Here is a 21,390-nt window from a genome sequence, read left to right as displayed (position 1 = left end):
ATTTAGTTTAAAAACAAATTTAAGGAAAAGTGCGAATTTGAATCATTTTACCTTAGTGACAGCACTGTCTTTAAGTTTGGAAACAGTACCACATTTTAGGACACAAGCATTGCTTACTAAAGAATTCTCCTAATGTGGCCTTGCTCTTAGATGTCAAGCCCTTAAAGTGATGTGCACATATTCTCCATGCATCTGTCTGTCAGCATCACAAAACTTTATGATTTACTGTCATCAAGCAGGAAGCGCAGAGTGCTGAGGAGAAGTGGAACTTCTCATGCTCTATGGGCTTTGAAGGCCACTTACTTTTCCAAACCCTTGTAGTAGAAGTCTATCCTGTAGGCCTCAGTGTAGAGCCTATTCTCTACCCAGCAGGCATCAGGAGAGTCAGTGCTGGAGTCATGAGGTACAGTGACCAGGTGCGAGACCCCAGCTGGAGATCATACAGCATTATTCTGAACATATCCTTAGGAAAGTTCAGAGAGCATTTGCCAGCTGGTGCCCAGGAGTTAATTAAGGTCCTGAACAATTATTTTTCAAAGGTGAATAGGGACTTGCATTTAAAACTCGGGAGGCTTTCCTTTAAAAAAAAAAAAAAAAAGAAAGAAAGAAAAAGAAAGAAAGAAAGAAAGAATCAGAAGTTCTGCTCTCCTCTCCCTACCCAGTGAGACCAGCTGTTCTGCTCTCCCTGCCCAGTGAGACCAGCTGGTAATGCAGCTCCTGTGTTCCCATGTGGAAGCATTCTGGTGGAAGGGAATGGCCCAGATTCTAGAGAGAGCAACGCTCATGGTCCATCCTCTCAGTCCCCAGGCTTTCTAACTTCTTGCCTGTCTCACTCTCCTGACTGGCCTCCTTGACATCTCTAGGATTTAAGATGGCCTTGGCTAGGGTCAGATGGAGTGGTCTAAGCAGCTGTGGCAATGGGAAGTATCTCAGTGCTCTTCAGCTGGCTGAACTCTCTTCCGTCTCTCTGTTGCCTTGAAACCTTCCCCTTCTCAAAAACCTCACCTTTTGAGATGAGTCTGGTGCCCAGAGGCTGCTGCATGCTTCTGTATCATGGTGCTTTCCAGGTGGTAATAGAACATGCTCTTCATATGTTCAGACACACAAAGGGTTGTATATGTTAATACGATGACAATTACTCTCTGCCAGGTCCTAAAAGGATATTAAGATATTGTGATAAGCATATCTTTCAAAGACATGGAAAGACATTAGAGGTAAAAGGTGGGGGGAGCAGCTTGGTTGGTAGAGTGGTTTCTAACAAGTACAAAGCCTGGGGCTCATCGCTGGCACTGCCTCAGCTTGGAATGTTGTTGCACAGCCATTATCCCAGCACTAGGCAAGTGGAGGCAGGAAGGTCCAAAGTTCAAGATCAGCCTCCACCACATAGTGAATTTGAGGTTAGCCTTGAACACACAAGACTCTGGGAAATTAAATACAAAAACCCAAATCAAAAGAGCCAGAGTAGCAAAATTAAAGTTATGAAGTAGCAAGGAAATAGTTTTAGAGATGGGGGTCACCACAACAAGGGGAACTGTATTACAGCGTTGCAGCATTAGGAAGGTTGAACCACTGCTCTACAGTCTGCCAGACTCAGTTTCCAACTCCTTTGCTCCTCCTGACAGCCTTCTGGAATAGATTTGGACTACAGTGATGGTCTCAAGAGTGACCACTGACCAATAGAGCTTCTCAGACCAGTCAAGAAACAGAAACAGTAATGGTGTCATCCTTAGACACAACCATGGCTTCCAGGCTGAGGGAACATATCTGTGCTTGTCAAGACCAATGCTAAGGGTTTAGTTCCCTAACACAGGCCTACAGTCCTTGAGATTTTATTGACACCATATACAATCCCAATTCCCCAGTGCTTGTGAAGTTCCTTCTAGCCATAACCACACAAGTCCTGTCTACCCCACCAAGGCTATGCATTGCTTAGCCTGTGATCCTGAGCAAATGGTTTCTAACCCTAGAGTGTTTTCTAGAAAGTGCCCTGTTTGGTTGGTCCCACCCCCACCCCCTCACCCCCCCCACCCTGGCCCAACATCAAGCTATATAAGGGAAATTATTTGTTTGTAATTAACAGACTCCTCAGAATCATCCTGGGCTTGACCTCGTGGCCTTTGGACTAAGCCAGAGGGTGCTTACATCAACCCTTAGACTATGAGTTGGGTATAGGATACCCATTTTCATGAAAGAGATTAGATGGAAAACATTGCTTTTCTGGGTCCCAGACAGCTCAGGAAATTCCTAGGAACCAAGTTCATAAGCCGTGTCTCAATCTTTATAAAATTCCTCTCGGTGTTTTTTATGGTTTGTAGCTGAATTGGGTGGAGTGGTGTATCCTAAGGGCTATTGGCTGAGAAACAATAGAGTCAGGGCACGCGCTCACTCCCTTACCTGTCCTCCAATCATAAAGGCACAAAGTCCCACAGGCCGCATTCTGATATATATAGGTCACAAAGTACACACAACTCTTTCATATGAATATCAAGACTGTGATCGTCAGGATCTCAATAAACCCCTCAAGTTTACACCCACAATGAATACCAGGCCTCCTCCAAACAGCTTTTGGAGTGGGTGAAGATTTGTGAGTTCTTGTTTGAGTTAAAATATCTCACTATGCAGCCCAGGCTGGCCTTTAACTCACCACATTTTTTCTACTTGCCCCCACAAGTGCTGGGTTACAGGCATGAGGGACAATGCTTGGCTTTCCGTAGCTTTCAATTCACTTGAGTCATAAATTTCACATGTGCGTACCTATGTTCTCCTGTTAGATAGCAAGTCCTGGTTGAACCTCATATTCTTTCTAGTCTCCCTGAGCCCTGAGGACACATGTACATTAGCGGGGTATGTGAGACCCCTGCATTCATACAGATTTATGAGCATCTAGCAGGGTGAGTATGTTTTCATTTCCTGTTGCAGCTGAAGCAGATGGTAACCGATGCAGCGGCTTAGACAAAATAAATCTATTCTCTCACAGTTGGTTCCAGCGGTCAGACATGTAAACAGACTACACAGAGCTACCAGGAAGCTGTTGGCAGGCTCCTCCTCTCTAAGCTTGGATAGCAAAGCGTCTCCTTGCCTTCTCCTGTCTGGAGGCTGCTCAAATGGCACGATTTGGGGCCCCTTCTCTCCACCCTCAAAGCCAGGCACCGTGCAGAACTCTGATCCCGTCTTCTGATCAACTTTAACGGTCTTGTGGTAGGTTGGCCCTTCCTGAATAATCCACAGGAAGTCATCTGATTAGCCAGATAAAAATGGAATTCTTTGCCAGGCTGTGTGATGTGTTCATGGGTTTCAGGTGTGGATTTGTGGGCATCTTGGGAAAGGCATTATCTTGACTAACACCCTAAGACAGAGAGGAAAGGACAGGAAAGTGGACAGGAACTTGGTAAATTCACAAAAACAAACGTAACTTAACAAGGCACCTACTACCACTGCCCAGTGTCTGAGACCTTTATGAGACAGGTAGACTAGACTACAGGGCATTTGTACATCTTGTGTACGCAGTTTACTCAAACTGGTAAAGTCTGTATCCATCCTCTTTTCAGATTGGAAAAAAAGCAGGAAAAGGAAGCTGTATGTCTTGCCTGACATCCACACAAGTACCAAGGTAGTGTGCCACCTCCTCAACCTTCCCCAGCCCTGGCAGCTAATCCCAGTTCCCTCTGCTGTCTGGCCTCACACAGCTCTACATTTCTGAAGCCTTTTTCTCCCTGTAACTCCAGCCCTGCTTAACTCTACAGCGGAGAGGTGGGGGTAAAGCCATACTCGGCAAAACCCTCCAGCAGGTAGCTCTTAGGGGATTTGTTTTTCTTCTTATTCTTGTTGTTCAAGAAGACAGACGATAATTAAAATGTCAGAGCCCTTCATGCTTCCCTGATCAAGATAACTACTTTCCCACAGGTGATAGAAAAGAAGGAAAATGTCTACTGTGGGAGGAGGTCAGAAATGATTCTACAACTGAATGAAGCTGCGAAAATCAAGCTCCCCCTTCCCCCCAACCCCCGCCCCACCCGAACTCAAGCTCCAGCTGACCCAGGAGAAGTACTCACCCATGAGGTCTTCAAGAGGCCCCCTCCCCAGAGACCCATCTGTAGAAGCTCTACAGGAGCCGATTCCCAGAGGGTCTGTCCAACAGCTTGCTAATTCAGTCCAATCTCTTCAATTCCATTAATTCCCAGTTTCAGAAACAGAGGCAGCAGCTGTCAGGACCAGCAGCTGTGTTCTTTGCCTCTGTAGCTCTCTACCTGTCCCTTCACCCTCTTCAAGCTAACGAAGTGTATCACACACAAATAGAGGGAAAAAGAGTAAGGGCCCTGGATACAAAAACAGAGGAGTAAGATGGAGTTACAGAAACATAAAAGTATCAGGCCTACTGAAGGCAAAAGGGAGAATGAACCTCCACGTCCGGGATATAAGTTGAACAATGTCCCCAACACCTATGGGTTAGGTCTCAAATTCACTTGGTTAAGGAGTCGATTTTTAATTGTTCCAGTCTACTGTTGACTGGCCCACAGTTCCACTGTGCATGTGGCAACACCTGACCTGTCTGTCCTATGTCTGAACAAGAGATAATATGCCTTGCTCTTAGGAACAAGTTGCTATCAAAGTTTCCATAAATATTTTTTTAAAAAAATCAGGTTTGCATATCAGTGCTTGCGTGACGTACCACATGTGTGCCCGCTATCATAGAGGCCACAGAGGGCACAGAGGGTGTCAGATCCCCTAAGCCTAGAGTGACAGGCAGTTGTGAGTGTTGGGAACCAAACCTAAGAGCAAACAGTGCTCTTAGCTGCTCTAGCTAAGTATCTCTTCTGCCCCCAAGCTTTCAATTTCAGTCTTTCTCTCGGTGGCCATGTAAAACTCCTGTAGGGACCTCATGGAGAAACTATGGTTCATAAGAAGTGAGCCTTACAGATGTGTGAAGGAAGAACGGTAGATGTGGGGCTTATGATGGTTCTGACAGGTGAGGAAGGGTGCGAGATCATGTCGGCTGTTTAAGGTTTTGCCATTGAATGAAATGGGGGGAATCCCTCTGAAACATGAGACAAGGGTGTTAGGATTAATCCAGGTGGAGTTTGTATGCCGGGGAGAGAGACACCGCGACTACTTTACTACTGTAGTAATCTAGGCAATCAGATCACAGCAGTTCCAACCTGGACATGAGAGTTCCCAGTACTTCAAGGCTAGAGAGAGATCCAAAGTCAAATGGGAGATGGACAGTGTTCAAGAGAAATGTCAGCAACTGTGATGGTTTGTATATGCTCTGCCCAGGGAGTGGCACTATTAGGTGTGGCCCTATTGGAGCAGGTGTGTCACTGTGGGTATGGACTATAAGGCCCTCATCCTAGCTGTCTGGAAGTCAGTATTCTGCTAGCAGCCTTCAGATGAAGATGTAGAACTCTAAGTTCCTCCCGTACCATGACTGCCTGGATGCTGCCATGCTCCTGCCTTGATGATAATGGACTGAACCTCTGAACCTGCAAGCCAGCCCCAATTAAATGTTGGCCTTATAAGAGTTGCCTTGGTCATGGTGTCCGTTCACAGCAGTCAGACCCTCACTGAGACAGGGATGATGGACAGATGTCATGTTCTTGAGCCGGTATGACCGGAAGGAGAAAGTTGCCATTACTGAATCAGGGAGCACAGCCTGTGAGGGAAGCTTGGCAATAAAATATGAAGAATTTAATTTTCAACATATTGAACCTGTAATCTCCGATAGAATTCTAAAGAGATGTGAGAGATGTTGGATGTACAAATCTGGAGCATGAGAGAGATGTCCGTGCTGGAATATAAATGGGAAGGAAGCCAATATTTAATGCTATGGGGTTCGTGAAGGCAGCAAGGTAGTAAATTTAGACAGATAGGCGCGCTGAAAAGAAGAGGTAGGGAAAGGCTTAACTAGAAAGGGGATGGGGGCAAGTCAGGGCAGTGTGGTCCCCTCACAGCCAAGGGAAAGAGGCTTGAGGGGAGGACTTGGATAAGTTTCCACTCTCTGCGTTCTGTATCTGCTAAATGGGAATATTAATGTTCGCATGATGTTACTATGGAATTATAAATGAGTTAATCCGTTTAATAAGTATGTGCTAAATGCAGTCTCTGTGCCGGGGACTTGAATTGGAGTAACGGATAGCTCTCTAGCTCAAGCAGGAGATTACAGATTTGTAAAGCACCTAGCCTAGCGCTTGACCCCAGAAGGGCTCAATATGTAGTTCTGTGCTCTGCGTAGTAATTGCCTCTGTGTGGCCTACATGGATTCTCACTCTCCTTGGCTTCTTGAGACCAATTAAAATTACTTACTGCTCATTAGTCAGAATGGGTAAGCGAGGGAATCTGCTTTCTCCAGCTTTTCAACCATGCGTTTATTGCTATGATCCTTCACAGAACATGTGGATTCCCTTCTGCATATGGGGAACTAAAAAGGCCAACTTAATGACAAATGTTACCTGGGCTGACCCGAGGGCCTTCAGGACACGAGGCAGGGAAATCAGTGGCTCATACAAACCAGGTGCACAGCACAGCTTCCATCCTCCGCCTCCCACATTTAGAAGGAGAGGAAATGAAGCAAGAAAGCAATTTCAAAAAGCATGGGGAGGCTTACAGCAGGGCAGCCAGGGCACACAGGCCAGCGCCGGCTCCCTCCCGCTGTGTCATCTGTGCTCTGTGGAAGGAAGCATGAAGGTCTTCTTCAGATCCGCCATCTTCTACACAGTGGCTTTACGGCCGTGAGATTTACAACTCTCATTTTACCACACGCCGAGTGTCTCTCCTTCGCTTAGTTTTCTCTGAGTCTTCCAGAAGCCTGGGGGTCTGGAAGGGTGCCTCTCTTCTTTCCTTCTCCATCCTCTCCCTGTAGTGTCTTACAGGCTGCAGCTGACACCAGGCTCCATGGGCAATGTAACCAAGGTAACCCCAAACCCCAGAGCCCAGATGAGCCTCCTTGAGGATAGCTGGAAGGCCACAGGCTCCAAGCAGTCAAGGTTGAATGAATCCCACAGCTGGTTCTCTCTCCCTTGCCATCCCCTTCCCATCTGACCTGCTGCCACTGGGGAGGCTCCTTGGAGCCCACTGTTTTCTCTACAAGCCTGGGTGACATTGCACCGGTGAGCCAGATTCTCTTACAATGCCTTTGTTTTGATCTGAGCAGCTCTGCTGAGCTTCTTTTGGGGCCTTGTCATGTTAACAAAAACAAATGTAATAATATGCACTTAAAAAGCCTCACACACGTCTTGATATTTTAATAAGCTTTTGATTCTATAGGGACCGCTGGAGCTTTTAAAAGTTTAAAGTTAATAAAGAGAGTAAAAGAAAAAATATGAATTGTTTTTAATTATTATTGTACAGGATTAACCAAGCCAGTTGTGTATAATTAGACAGTAGCTACCTTGCGTAGTCGAGGCAGTAAATAGGCCCAGAGGGGGGCTGCCAGAAGGCTTAGGCGCTTACAAGGCACTGGAGATGTTTTCACCAAGCACATAATTCCCATTGCAGTTACTATTGCTTTTATAATGGATGTGTTCATTACAACCAGAGACTAATATGCACACCCATCATCTTTCCTACGCAGAGGACTCTGAAGTGCAGTGTGGCAGGGAAGGGTGTGTGCTAGACTTTGATGGCGAAATTATTAAGAGAGCCATTAGTGTGCAGGTTTTGGTGGCTTTATTTCCGCTATCCCTGAGAGGAATTTTAAGAGGTTAAATAAACAGTTGCCAAAGGAGTGATAATTAAGATATTGCTAAGACAGTTGATTTTGTTTTCTTGAGTGTGCATTTAAAATCGCCCCTGCAATGCTCATGTTAGAAAGCAAAGGGACCTGCGTTGTAGGAGGTCCTTATTGTGAACTATTCCTGTCTCATAGAAAACTGATTCCTTAAATCAATGGTGTTGGTTGTTAGCATATATATTTCAGGCATTGTCTCTCGGTGTAAGAATTAAAATAATGACTTGAGAAAGAACACCTCTTTGCTCAGATTCTACCCAGGCCATGCTTCCAAATCTGCCAGAAAGGGCTCCCTCCTTGACTTGATGATCTGGGGTAGCATCTCCAGGGAGGTAGCCTGGGCATATAATTGGACTTGTTTGGGCTATTCTGGTAGATTCTGACTCTAGGGAGAAGAATGAAGATTAAGGGATGAAATGCGGTAAGGGTCTTCGGTGAGCTTCCCAGCCTCTGCTCTTGTGAGCAGATGAGATGCTCTTCCTGGATTTCCGTCTCAAGGCAGAGTTCTCAGGGAGCAGGCTCTGAGGAGGAAGGCTATAAAGGCATGATCTCAGGATAGATGAATCAGAGCTGGGGATAAAACGAATCAGTCATTGCCCGTTTCCAGGAGCGGGTGGACTGGTAGAAAGCAACCTTGGCCATCTTCAGCTTGATTTCCAGGGAGTCAGTAACAGACTGTTAGGGGTTGTCACCTCCAGAACAAAGGCCTCTCTCCAATAGGGCCATTTAGGTGACATCCAACACTACACGTCACAGATTTAAAATGTAGGTTAGGAGTACTCCAAAAGATAAGCTGTTCATTGTTTTGCCTTAATCCATAAGTAAGTGCTCTTGACAAGGACTTTTGGATGTTATTCATTTTTGTTATAAGAATCATCTGGTTATGATTATCTGTAACACCATGAGTTCCAGTGCTGGTTGGACTGCTCCAAACCCTGTTCTTCTCCCAAGCCTCCTAGACTGCCCTCTAAACTTCCACATGGGCTGAGAAGTCACATTCCAGGGAAAGAATCCACTATTTGGTAACAAGCTGACAGGTTTTCCACTTACCATCAACTCCGATGAAAAGGAGAACATTCTTCATTTTGCATTTGCTAAATATTTTTTTCTTGACCTTCCCACTCAAGGATGAGATGCTGTATGCCACATTCAGACAAAGAGCATAAACCCTGTGTGTCTCTGTTCCTGCATCCAGAAACGGGGGACTTCATCGAAGCAGCTTGTATGGTTCCTCTGGCTTTAGGGTTCTATGATGCCTCAAGCCTGCTATTTTGGATGAGGAGAAGCAGACATCCTTTTGATTAAAAAGCAATGCAGGGAGACATCTAAATAAAGGGCTAGCCTGCCAGGATACAAGCGTTATATAGCCCTGCTTATATGCTGTGCTGTTGGAAAGAGGCATTCGCTCCTTCCTTGTCTTCCTCTATCCTTGTGGAGATTCTGTAGGGTAGGGAAAGTCAAAGGCCATAGCTGAAGGTATTAGTGACAGGGGGAAAAGGATCACCAATTGACTAACACATTTGGGGTCCTCCAAATTGTGTTGGACAATCAACATTTCAACCTCAAAGTATTTCCCCCCCACCATGTTCCTCTCTCTTCCAATCAAAAACTTAGGATAAGAAATATCAACTATCTTTTCCATTTTCTGTTTATTTGAAAAACAATCTCTTATTAAGCTGCCTCATCCCTAGGCATGCACAAGAATATTTCAAAACATGAAATATTCCAGGAAAGCTAGAACTCTCTGTTCTGGGAATTGCAAGAGCAAATGTGTTTACCAGGGAATTGTAGGCGGAAGTATGGGAACTCTTAGACCCTGGGTGCTAGTTGTAAGTTCGGTTAGCAAGTGAGAAAGGTGTCTTCAGTGTCTCACTCACTAGGAAAACAGTTGTTAAGACATTGATCTTCACCGATCAGTGGTGGCACACACCTTTAATCCCAGCAATTGGGAGGCAGAGGCAGGCGGATTTCTGAGTTCGAGGCCAGCCTGGTCTATAGAGTGAGTTCCAGGACAGCCAGGGCTGCACAGAGAAACCCTGTCTCAAAAAAAAAAAAAAAAAAAAAAAAAAGACATTGATCTTCAGTCATGCACCACTGGGTTGGCCAAACACACATTTGCATGAATACACATCTGCAGAACACAGTCACAATATTCCTTTCTCGTCCCCTTGGAACTGGAAATGAGACCTTTTGGACAATCTGTCAGGCATGGCAATCAGGTGACTGTTGAAACCAATAAAGAGACCTAGGAAATGGAGTGGCCTCTAGGATCTGGGGACCAGAAAGAATCTATGATGAAGCAATTTAACAACAAAAAAGAAGTGTGGTTTCAGAGAGGGACTGGAGGGACATGTTAATGGCCGACCTTTGTTGCATTGTATAGACAGTAGTACACACACACACACACACACAAGCACACACATATACATACATACACACATACACACACACCTACACACACCTACATATACACATACACATACACACACCCTCTTATCCCCATGACATAACTGGAGGCATAGTAGGAATTTAAAGAGAAAAACTTGAGAGAGGTAATAAGGAGGACCCAGAACTTCCCTATTCCCCGGGGAAGGTGAACACTTCTAAGGCATTTAAAAATTGAGGTTGAATTAAACTCCAGGAAATATCTCTTATTGTCGGCAACAATTCCATGCTGGTCTGCTGGGACAGAGCACATCTTCTTACAAGACATTTTCATTTCTAATTTCTTTAACTCCATGGAAAAATCCATCTTGAGTTCTCCACAAATCTCTGCGGTGTTTACTAAGTGAAATAACTTAGTGCCCTCGACAGCCTTCACCAACTTACTATCCACTGGTTCCTCCAAATCAATAATAAACACATTAAATACTATTGGTCCCCAAACAGACCCCAAATGCACCATGCTATTAACCTCTCTCTACTGCAGGAGACCAGCAGACACTGTTTCTTACTGCTTAGCTGGTTTCCTAAAAAAAAATATTGCAGCTGACAGCTGCTCCTGTCCAGTTTGAGAAGACAACCTCCATGTCTGTGCTTTCCTCATCAGCTCTACTTGGCCACCAGGGTGCAGGGGCCAGGGTGATGCTGGCCAATTTGATGTGGGAAGTCCAAGAGATTGAAAGGATGGAAAAAAAGATAGAACCACTTGACTGTTCTTGCTGCAAATCCATTGGCGGTGCCATTTTTTTAATTCATTGAGAAATGCCAATGTTCTTTCCAGTCTGGCGGAGGCAGACTTGACCAGGTGTCTTTCCACAGAGTGGGTTCTCACAGTTTGGCTGCGCGTGTGTGTCATCAAGCTAAATAAGGAGCCAGTTTAGTCCGCCACCCCCCTTGGCTTCTGCCGGCCAGACACACTTCCCCATATGACAGTCTTATAAATAGCTGCTGAGCAGCTGGGCCTTCTCTCACCTCCTGACTCTGTCAGCTTCCCCCACCACAAGCCCCTGACAGTCATGCAGCTGGGAGCTCCCCTCTTTCCTCCCTTTCTCCTCTCCATCTTCCACCTCTGGCATGTAACCGCGCCCTTGGCAATGTCCAATGTAACCGTTTCAGGATCAGCTTTCCATGAGAGAAAAGGGCAAGCGGGTTGGGGACTGGATTTGACCATCAAAGCAAAGCTGTCACCCAGTTAAATAAGGAGATAGAAGGTTGGGAGACACTGCAGCCAGACACGAGACAGCCTGTAGTACAGGGCCAGATGGCTGACCCAACAGAATCTCAGAATCATTCCGGAGTGAGTCGAATGTTATAAATACCCATGGCGCTCCTCTCTCCCCCCACCCCTTCTCGATATCTGAGGATAGTTTTGGGGGCAAATACATGTAATGGAAATGAATTATTATTAACTTTTACAAAGAACCAAGAATATGTTCAGAGCTAAAATAAGGACAGGGTTCTGGATAAGAACGGTGCACAAAAGAGTTAAAGATCTGGAAGCCAGTCTTTCATAGGAAGCACACAAAATATAAATGGTGTCTTCTTCTGAAATTCCTGTTGACTTCTCTGAAAAGAAGAGACTCTTGTTCAGTGTACCAGAGCTTCTGGGATATTCAGAACCAACACATTTTACAAGAATGCATTTAGTGCCCACTATGTGTTAGGCACAGGTTGTCCAGCAATATTTCCTGGCCTCAATCAGCCCCTGTTCTGGTGAGTGACTCAGATAAGTAGAACTGTAGATGTCACAGAAGATGCAATGCTCAGTCTGCTTTGGGGAAAGAGTATTGTGGAAGAGTGAGGAGAGGGAAGAGGACAACTGGGGTGGCAGGGACAGAAGAACCTTCAGGAGGATGTGCAAGATCTGGGGAGTCGAGGAAACTGAATGGACCCATTGAGTCACGGTCACAGACTAGAACTGGTGCCTGAGGGCTGGGCTGAGGGATGCTGCCCCAGAAGCAGATTTATAAGCATTAGAAAGCAAAGCCTTTGGGTGAAGTGTTCAGTAACCAAAGGTTAGTGCTGAAATCCCCAACTCTGCTTGTCCTATGACAAAAACCATTTATTTGGCTTACCTCACGTAAGCCAATCCCATGTTAAAACCTACCGTTTTTAACACCTGCCTGCAAAACACGCCATCTGATATCAAATAGTCATCCGTGAACTATGGCACCCTCAAGAAGAACATTCTCCAAACCAGAGGCATGTTTCATGATGACACATGGCTGTGGTTCCCCTAAAGGCCCATCCCCAAAACATACAAAAGTCCTGTCCTGTCTGCACAGAAAAGGACTCCCCCTGGGTTAATATGACATTTGATTGTTTCAGAGAAGGACTGGGGACAGCATACAGGAGGACATAGATCACTGGTAATTAGCTCTGGATTCCTTTTGGCAGGGATTAGTGTCTCAGAGTGTAAAGGCAAGCATCCTTTCTCCTGGTGACTCAGCAGGTCTCAGCAGGAGACCAGGTGGATGTGGACAGGCAGGAGTCTACTTCCCTCTAACGCTCACCAACTTCTCAGCCTCTGAGCAACCTTCCCAGGCCCTGTGCCTTATGTTCTCCCAGATTCAAGTCAGTACCCCTGTTTCCCACCACGATCACCATGGTACAATATCTGTTCCCTCTTCCTGGAGGACAACCAGGAACTGGCTTTCGCTCTTAGTCGATTCCTCTGTTTTTAGCATCCTGCCTGAAATGCCTGCCCCACACAGTTAAGTAAATGACTCTTGAAGGCTTTTTGAGAATTCCCTGTTATCCAATTTAACCTCCAAAAATTGGTAAATAAATTATATGATCTGATCCCTTCTTGCGATGAGTACATGCTGGTCAAAAGACTGAGTAACTGGCCAAATGCTGTCGAACGGCAAAGACCATAGTGGAAGTGAAGCAGCCTGGTTACTAAAGCCTGCGTTGTCCTGCCTTGTGTGGTTTGACCATGTCACATGGTAGGACCAACGGTTAGATTGGGAAAACAAAGTAGGTCAGAAGAGGGGAGATGGAGAAAGTGGTGGATGTGGGTTTGGGGAGATCCTTTTTTTCTATTAAAACTCAAGGGATCCAGATTTCTGTATCCCTCACAAGAGCCCCTCCAATTCAACTGTTTTGAGAGTGTTTTTGATCATGAATGAGGCTGGTTACTCTGAGCAGGTGTTACCCACTCACTTGAGCTGGCCTCTACCGCTGTCCCCTGGGAGCTCCTTCCTCCTCTAGCGTCCCAGGAGCAGGTCCCTCCCTCCAGCACCTTCACAGCTTCCCACTGCCACCCGGATCCCAGTCTCTGATCTTGGGAGCTGTTCCAAAATAGAAAAGTGGCTAGCTGGCTGAGAGTTCAAAGGTCACGTAGTTCCTATGACAGGAGGTAGCACTAAGGTACCTTAACTTGGTTGCTTAACTTGGAAGTGCATGGTAAAGCCAATGACTTCCTGCAAACCCTTCCTTATCCTAAAGTGGGTAATGGTAGAGGAAGGTGACCAGGGCTTGGAGCGCAGAGACGCATGCCTGATGTCACCTGGAGAATGAATGAGCGATGGAGCTGGGGTCAGAAACCTGGATCTTTCTGACTATAGAGCCGAAAGTCTCCCATTGTAGTCAATAAGATACTATATGTATAACTTTTTTCATTCTAGGATTTTTAAAATGGGATTTTTTTTTTGACAGTCCAACTCATTTCTTCAGAGGTTAATGTAAGGATTTTTTTTCTTAGCTATGTAATTGTATCTTGACATTAGAAAACTAGAAACAGTACTACAAACTCTGTGTTACTCTGCAACCAGTGCGCGCACGCTCATAACTGAACAACAGCTTTTGTCCAAAAAATTAAATGTGACAAGAAATTAATCAACATTGTGATCTAATTATTTTTAGAATTATGAGAAAAATGTAAGGTGTCTCAACTATTTAATTTTGAAAAGTGTCTATGGAAATTAACTTTAATTATCTTTTATAAGGGTTTTAGTTGTCTTGCCTTCCTTAGAAGGAGTTTTCAAAAGTCCCCAATATCTCCTTCATGAAAGGTTACCTGCACATAAAGCAGGGTTCTTTATAACACCTGACTTTAGAACATGTTACATGTGATTGGTGGAATGGCTCAATATGTTGTTTATAGAATTCATGTGTTAAAATACAAAGGTTTACTAAAGATATAGCTATTAACCTCCTCTACGGCCCCTTGGTTTTGTGAGACATGGGTTCACACAGCCCGGTCTGGCTTTGGACTCGCTGTGTATCTATGGCTGGCTTTGAATTCATTCCTGAATCTCCTGTCGGGACTTCCTCAGTGGCAGGATTATTAATATGTAGTATTATTCCTGGCTTAACTATCTTTAATTATTATTATTACCCTTGAAAATTAGACTAAAATAAGAGCAAGTTATGGAGGATTTGGATGATAGGGATGGATTAGCTACCAGAAAGAGTATTCATATTGGACTAAACAATTCACATTTGTGACACTTAACATTGACTGTTTTTGAAGATGCTAATGTGTACCTGATTTATCCAAAATATCTTTCCTACTTAATTCTTGAATTAGAGTTGACCATCTGGGAGGAAAAGATGTTGAATCCAGAAAGGACAATGAAACCTAAGGAAGTTACGTAGGAATCGCTCGGCTAGGGTCTCCTCTTCCCAGGCAAGGGGAATTTCTCCCATTGCTTACAAGAAAGCAGATCATAGCTGAATTACAAAAGGTAACCAGAAGTAACAGTCATTCTACAGTGGAGAAAGAGTGAAGAGAAAGGAAAGAAACAGGAAGGAATCACGTGACCTCAACGTTCGAGGCTGCCACAAAATAGGCTTCCCGTTGGGAAGTTTTGAAGCCCCAGTGAGTGAGACCCCAAGGAGAAGGTGCTCTGTAAAATGGAGATGGGAAAACTAGGAGATGCTATTGCTCATTTACCTGGAGTTTACTTCATTTTTTTTCCTTGAATTGTTTCTAACCAAAATATAGGTGTATCGCTTTCCTTCCTGTCTCCCCTCCAACCCCACTCATGGCGCCTGTCTTTCTAACATCTCATGTATCTTACAGTCAATGTCAGCACATGATTAAACTCCCTTCTCCTGAAAGACCTATCTAAACCCCAGACATTCTTCAGTTCCTAAACTTTAAAAGTGATGACCGCATCCAAATGCCCCGACGGCCCCTGAAGCGTCGTTCTCTATGATGGGAGATACAGGTGGCGGACTCCACTTAGAATAGAGGGAATCTCATCAGCAAAACCACTTAGGCAGAGAAAGACAAATTAATTAACTTGTCAAATCCTTCCTCTCCCAAAGCATGAATGCAGTGGATATCAAAACAGCCAGAGGAGCCTGTGTCCGTGTGTGGCTGTAATTCTTCCCTGGGTACTTCTACATTAGCATGGCAGTCCTAACCTGACACATAGCTGCTAATGGGTAGGCTTGAAACGCGCATGTTCAAATGCACATGTGTGAGGTGCTGAGCTTCACAGGCAGATTCCGACACATTCAGCCCAAGAAGGGTGAACAGTTTATGTGATAAAATTGCGATGGAGGCTTCACAAAGAAACAAGTGTCTAACCTTCGTGTCAATCATTCTTTACATTTTTATATTTATATTTTCTTACTTGTATTTTGACTTTTAATCTTGCATATCATCTCGAATATTTTTAAAGTAAATATATATGTTTAAATGTGTGTGTAATATAAACGTGTTGTGCACTTGAATATGGTGCACATATGAATGTGGGTGCATGTACATGTATGTTTATACAAAAGTAGTGGTTAATGATGAGTTTGCCCTCATTCATTCTCTCCCTTATTTTTTGAGACAGGGTCTCTCAGGGAACCTGGAATTCATTGACTCTACTAGGTTGGCTGCACAATGAGGTCTTGTGCTCTCTGTCTCCACTTCCTGCTTTTGCATGGGGATTAGGGACACAAACTCTGGTTCTCAGATTTGCACAGCAAACACTAAGGATGGAGCAATCTGTATCGGTAACTGGCTTAGGGTTGACTGCTGTGAACAGACACCAGGACCAAGGCAACTCTTATAAAGAACAACATTTCATTGGGGCTAGCTTACAGGTTCAGAGGTTTAGTCCATTATCATCAAGGCGGGAACATGGCAGCATCCAATCCAGGCGGGTATGGTGCAGGAGGAGCTGAGAATTCTACATCTTCATCTAAAGGCTGCCAGCAGAATACTGGCTTCCAGGCAGCTAGGATAAGAGTCTTAAAAGCCCACACCCACAGAGACACACTTCCTCCAACATGGCCACACCTCCAAATAGTGCCACTCCCTTGGTTGAGCATATACAAATCATCACAATAACTGAATTTGTTATTGTGATGACAGTGACATAAAATTTACCATCTCAGTTTTATACATATAACTTGGTATAAATTACTTATATGTAATTTATACCTATAACTTGGTATCATAGTATGAACTAAATGTACCCAGTTGTACAATAAGTCTCTAGAAACTTTTCATCATGAAAAACTGAAAAACCACATCCTTTTGACAATAATTTTTCCCCTTTTCTACTAAAAGACAAATGTTTTAAAAAAATATCAGATAATTTAATTTTTTTTCATTTTGAGCTTCCCTTTTCACTTTCATGAAAACAAATTTTGCCAACATTTAAATACAATTTTATCTTAATATTTTAACCTTTGAGCTAGCAATCTTAGTAAAATACCCATTAGATGAACATCTAGTTATATTAAACTAGCGATTTTGTTACAGTGAAGAAATTACAGAATCTATGATAGTTTATGAATTATGCATGCCTTAATTTTATTACTCATCTCCAGCTCTTCAGCAGAATGCCCAGACATATGCAATAACAATTAATTCAGTCATTTTTGTCATTTTGCCAACTTAAAGTCATAGAAAGGCCAAAATTTTAGTCACATTTTTCAAGTTTTGTCTCTGTGAAATATGATTGTCAAGGAAGGGAAACAGAACATATTTTGTTTGACAGTTTATTAGCTTTAAGCACTCAGGCATATGGTATGTGGGCCTTTATTTGTACTCTTGTCTTGGTCCCCAAAATATAAGCATGCCTGGGTGTAATTACATGTGTAATCAGCTCTCTTTATTGTGTTAGCATAAATTTTAGAGAGTCAATTATTTGTTTTGTTTGTCATGGTATCTGCAGTGCTGGGTATAATTCTGGTATGTAACTGGCCTTCTAAGGAATACACTGAATGTAACAAGTCACCTTCATTGATGACAACTAACCAAGCTAGGATGTATGAGCTGAAGACAGATAAGACACACACACCCATGCTTAACACAGGACTGGCTTGGACTTTGATCTAAGTAATGGTAAACGGTGGTGGTGACCCGTGTTAGAGCTGCTTAGTGGACCTGGCAGAAGGACTCATAGAACTGGTCGTAGTCCTAACAATAGTAATGGTGGTTGATCTGGAATTTCTGTGCCCAACGGGGTCTTTGGGCTCAGAGAGTTGTGAAAAGCATCATAAAGAAAAACAGACAGATGTTAGAAAGTTGAGGGCACTGGGAAAAAATGTAGTTTTGAAAAGATAAGTCGAGGAGGCCACCTTGGGTAAGAAAACAGTTGTGGAGACTTGACATGCGGGATCCTGCAGGTCACGAGAGAGAATGGTGGGAAATGGGCGGGGTGATGCAGGTCAAAGGTTTCCTTCACAACGGAAGTGATTTGTAAAGGACCAAAGTGGGACTTCTACAATCAAGGAGTAGCAGCAGGAAGCAAAGAGAAGTCTGTCCCCTCCTGCCAGCCAGCGTAAGGCACGTTAGAGAATGAACAGTGGGACTTGAAAGGGCTGCGCGGGATTTAAAGTCACTGGGGGAAGACCCAGGTGTCAATTAAAGGAAAGAACTAAGAGGGAACTCCGAGAAACAAGCAGAAACCCTGATTTACTGGAATATGGATGGCACCGCCGGGCAGCAAGGCAGAAGCTTTGATGATATGGAGTCGAGTGAAGATGGGTCAGACGCCAGAGAGAAACACTGGGGCGTGGGAGGTAGGAAGATGTGAGGGTCTGAGTTTCTTTAGAGTCCATGTGCTAGGAGTTTATGCTGCTGAACAGATGAAGGCAGAGAGGTACTGAAAATTCGTTTCCACCAGCTTCCTTGGAACAGATAATATGTTACTGTCTTGTTGCCGAATGTGCACGAGTCTTTGAGAAGAAATGAAACCTCATCCCTCCCTTCACTTAAAATACCAGCACAGTAGTACTGGCCTTGCATGCCAATGAAAATAAAATTGATAAAACAGTTGGAGACTTAGAAAAATACACTGTGCTTTGTGAGTCTAAGAGATGATCATGCTATTTGTGTGTTTGGGCGTGGTGGAGCTCAGCGGGAAGATTTCAAAACACAGTAGTGTAAATCCCCAGGGATTAGCAGGCACCAGCTTCAAACACTTGTTACATTATATGCAGCACCCGTGTCTCAGGAGGATCAGGGGATGACCCGAAGGATATATATCATCACCCACAAGCATGCTGAGTGGGAAGGAACACGAGGAAAGACCGGAACAAGATCAAGAAGCCAGGCCAGGTATCTAGAAGGTTCTTTGGAGTTGTAGCATGAATATAACCATGAACACTCCATTTCGGGGCTTTTGCTTCCCTACCAAAGTCATGACCACATCCGTGCCAAACACCACAGTGGTTCTTGGTAGGAAACAAACATCCTGGTAGAGTACTAGCTAAATTGGCACTATGGAAGCCTCTGGGTCGTATTTAGGTCAGAGAGTGATATTATTTCCCCAGCCACGGTAATGTTTTCCCCTCAAAGCTCGGCTGTGCACTCAGACATACATTCCTCACGAAAGCTGTAATGCACTGTAGCTTCTCACAGTGGGTGTTGACAGGACGGGCACTTAATTACCTGAGGACTGCTGTACTTTCATTGTTTCTTAAGTAATGAACTTGATTCTATACCAAAGTGTAAAGTACTCGAAGCTTCTCCAAGACACTGGGACTCTCCCGTGGGTGCCATGGGAATTCAGTTATTCACATAGATCCCGAGAGGACACATGAAGCAACTGTCTGGAGATCTCAGGAAAACTACTGAGTCATCTTAATTATCTGGATTTATGTGAAATCTCATTTCAACACTTTGAGCTTCTGTCCTAATGATTTTGAGTCTTGAGGACTGTTTGCAAGTGAAGTGATTCATCATTAGGGGGACAGAGCTCTGATAACCAAGTTCTAACTGTTGTAGTGATCTATAATATAGAGTGAGATTAAATTACCTAAAATTTGACTTATGTGAAAACTTTATTTTTACAATTTTATTTGATAATTTTATACAGCTGTACGATGTGCTTTGATCAAATCCATTCCCACTGTCCCATCCCGTACTTCTTTCTCCAGACTTCATGTCTTCTTCCTTTTCTTCTTCCTTCTTCCTTTTCTTCTCGCTTCTCTTTTCTTCCTTTTCTTCTCTTTTCTTCTTCCTTCTCTTCCTTTTCTTCTCTTTTCTTCTTCCTTCTCTTCCTCTTCCTTCTCCTCTTCCTCCTCCTCACTAAATCCATTTAGTGCTGGGACCATCCACAAGAGTATGGCCACCCTACCAAGTGCTACTTCCTTAAAGACAATGGACTTTCCCACACCAGTAGCCACCAACTGTCAATATCTCCTCAACTACTTCATCCACGCTGGAATTTTTACTAGCTTGATCTTGTATAGGTCTTGTGCATGCAACCACACTTTCTGGGCTCTTATGCATCCTATCCTGTCTGGAAAATACTATTTTTTTTCCAAAAAAATTCTCTGAATGCACTGGCTCTGATAATCTTTCTGTACTTTCTCCTAGGATAATTCCTGAGCCTTGGGAAAAAGGAATAAGACATATATGCTCCATTTAAAGCTGGTCTTTCCACATTCTCTTATTCTCTACATCCTGACAAGTTTTTGTGTATCTACATTAATCATAATTACAGGAAAAAAAGCTCCTCTCATGATGATTGAGAACTAACCAATGGGTATAAAGATGATTATGTAGATGGCACTTTGATACTATGTCTACTTAGCAAACTAATAGAAATAGGACCTCCCCTAAGACCTTGGACCATTCAGCCATCAATTCCTGGGCTACTATACAAAAGTAGAACAGAGTTCTGGTTTTGTGGAGTAGACCTTAAATCCAAACATAAAGTAGTTGGTTACTCTCATAATGTTTATACCACTATTGCAGTAATGAGCATATCTCACTAGGCTGATTGTTATTGTGTCTTTCAATTGATTGAGTTTTCTCCTTTAGCAAGATAAATAGCTCCTTATGGTCCTACAAAAGCTAACCCAGTAGTGGTGATGTTTCTAGTTCAGTACCAGCTTGGTATCTTCCTGTACAACCAAGCACACCTTGTTTTCAGTGGTGGGGCCTTACTTTTAAGTTCTGGAAGTTAAGCAATAACAATGGCATCAGTTTGTACTTTACAGGGTGGTCTATGGGACACTCTCCTCTGGCCAACAGCTTCAAGAGAGATAACTGATACCATGGTTTGATATGACATCTGGGAGAAGCATTATATCCTTGTGTCAGGTCATTCCACTTAAACACTATAAAAATTTATTTTTTAAAGTTAATAATCCATGTTTAAAAAAAGGAGAAAATGTCTATATATTTACTATGAACACATCACTGTCAAGTTATAGCTTTTAGTCAAAGTTACATGACTGCAAACCTCTGAACAATGTAACTCAGAAGCCATAAAAATTGTATATATGGTCATTGTTAAGTAAGACATTTAATTGAGTCTAACTCTCTTGAGAGACCTCCCTTGAATATAGGCTGCCCTTTTCCTAAATATCTTTCTTCCTTATGTGTTTGAATATTTGTGATGATTTAAATATACTTGGTCCATGGAGTGGCACTATTTGTAGGTGTGGCCTTGTTGGATTGGGTGTGGCCCTATTGGAGGAAGTGTGTCATTATGGATGTGGGCTTTAAGACCCTCTTCCTAGCTCCCTGGAAGTCAGTCTTCTCCTGTTTGTCTTCAGAACAAGATGTAGAAGAACTCTTAGCTCATCCTGCACCATGCCTGCCTGGATGCTGCTATGCTCCTGCCTTGATGATGATGGACTGAACCGCTGAACCTGTAAGCCCCAATGAAATGTTGTCTTTATAAGAGTTGCCTTGCTCATGGTGTCTGCTCACAGCAGTGAGACCCTTACTAAGACAATACCTTAAACCTAAAACTGTTTCTTAGTGAACTTGTTCCTTAAAACATAAAAGCAATGTCTCTTATAAATCAACGGGT

General features: G+C 43.6%; 2 long non-coding RNA genes across 3 annotated transcripts in view; one reads left to right on the top strand and one right to left on the bottom strand.

The window, feature by feature from the left end:
* LOC127692952 (uncharacterized) overlaps positions 1-4,546 on the bottom strand; it is a 17,535-nt gene extending 12,989 nt beyond the window's left edge. The window contains exons 1-2 of the long non-coding RNA XR_007979549.1: positions 4,053-4,546; positions 1,006-1,152 (exon numbers count right to left, since the gene is read on the bottom strand). This is a non-coding gene — a long non-coding RNA (uncharacterized LOC127692952). The remainder of the gene's footprint in view (positions 1-1,005; positions 1,153-4,052) is intronic.
* LOC127692951 (uncharacterized) lies at positions 3,014-21,390 on the top strand. 2 transcript variants are annotated; one of them, XR_007979547.1, is made up of 3 exons: positions 3,014-3,198; positions 3,549-3,610; positions 21,131-21,390. It is a non-coding gene; the product is annotated as an uncharacterized LOC127692951 (long non-coding RNA). The 2 variants fall into 2 exon arrangements; XR_007979548.1 differs by lacking the exon at positions 21,131-21,390 and adding an exon at positions 3,904-4,058.

This window comes from Apodemus sylvaticus, chromosome 9, assembly GCF_947179515.1.
Source record: "Apodemus sylvaticus chromosome 9, mApoSyl1.1, whole genome shotgun sequence".
Classification (NCBI taxonomy): Eukaryota; Metazoa; Chordata; class Mammalia; order Rodentia; family Muridae; genus Apodemus; species Apodemus sylvaticus.
The sequence above is the reverse complement of the archived record's forward strand: the minus strand, read 5'-3'. Positions and strand labels throughout refer to the sequence as shown.